Source organism: Lupinus angustifolius, unplaced genomic scaffold (genome assembly GCF_001865875.1).
Source record: "Lupinus angustifolius cultivar Tanjil unplaced genomic scaffold, LupAngTanjil_v1.0 Scaffold_367, whole genome shotgun sequence".
In the NCBI taxonomy this organism is placed as follows: Eukaryota; Viridiplantae; Streptophyta; class Magnoliopsida; order Fabales; family Fabaceae; genus Lupinus; species Lupinus angustifolius.
In genome coordinates, this window is record NW_017727765.1 from 444,459 (window position 1) to 444,725 (window position 267).

The following is a 267-nucleotide window of genomic DNA, read 5'->3' on the forward strand; positions in this document are numbered from 1 at the left end:
ACCTTGTAAGCAGACTAAACTATTTCATAAGTATCCTTTATGAATTTTGGAGCATTATATGCAAATCTTCAACTATACAACAATGAGATGTTAAGATCTATTCAAGGAGTTGGGGTATTCAAAAAATATTTCATTTGCTTATAAAGAAAGAAACCATCTAACCAATGCTGCTAATTAATATAGGTAATTTCCATAAAAAAATGTTTTCATATTTATCCTCTATGCATCCGTTAATTATCACTAATATTATTATCCTCTTGAAAGAAA